Here is an 854-nt window from a genome sequence, read left to right on the forward strand (position 1 = left end):
ACATTACAAGATTTTTCCTAGAATGACATTATTGCCCTTAACTACCTATGAAATTAAATTACTCTCAACCTTAGTAATAATAAATTAGAATGTGTAATGAAAATAAAATTACGCTCAAATACTAACATATGTGTTTATGTATGTATTTGTGTGGGTATGTAATACGCTGATGCGTGTAATGCGGATGCAAGAAAAAATAGAAGCGATAAACTTACGCTGCCTACCTATTCAACTACTTTAGTGTTGGATGCTTCTTATCTATCCTACCTACAGTTAAAATTATGCCTATCTAACCTACCTATATAGCTACATAATGTAATTGTGTGTGTGTGTGTGTGTGTGTGTGCGTGTGAGCATTCTTACTTAATGTTAAATTACAGAGAAAAACAGAGAAAAAAGAATAAAACGTATCCCAGCCAGGCGTGTATTCTTTGCCACTGAATGAATGAACGTAGCCTGACATCTTCCATGATGAACTCCTCTGGAAGCTTCAACCTGAATGAAATGAATAAAATGAAAAAATCATATTTATTTAATCAATTTAAAAGAAAATAGAAAAACGAGCCGCGGTGAAACCCGCCAGCCGGAAAAGCCAGCCAACTGGCAAAAAAAGAACCGCAAAGAAACCGTAAAACGAACCCCAGCCAGGCGTGCATTCTTTGCCACTGAATGAATGAACGTAGCGTGACATCACAACCATTCTGATCATTCACGATGAACTTCTCTGGAAGCTTCAACCTGAATGAATGAACCTGAATGAACCTGAATGAACCTAAATAAATGGAAAAATCTTATTTATTTAATTAATTTAAATGAAAATAGAAAAACGCAAAGAAGCCGACCGGTCGGCAAAG

The sequence above is a fragment of the Helobdella robusta genome (genome assembly GCF_000326865.2).
Source record: "Helobdella robusta unplaced genomic scaffold HELROscaffold_75, whole genome shotgun sequence".
Taxonomy (NCBI): Eukaryota; Metazoa; Annelida; class Clitellata; order Rhynchobdellida; family Glossiphoniidae; genus Helobdella; species Helobdella robusta.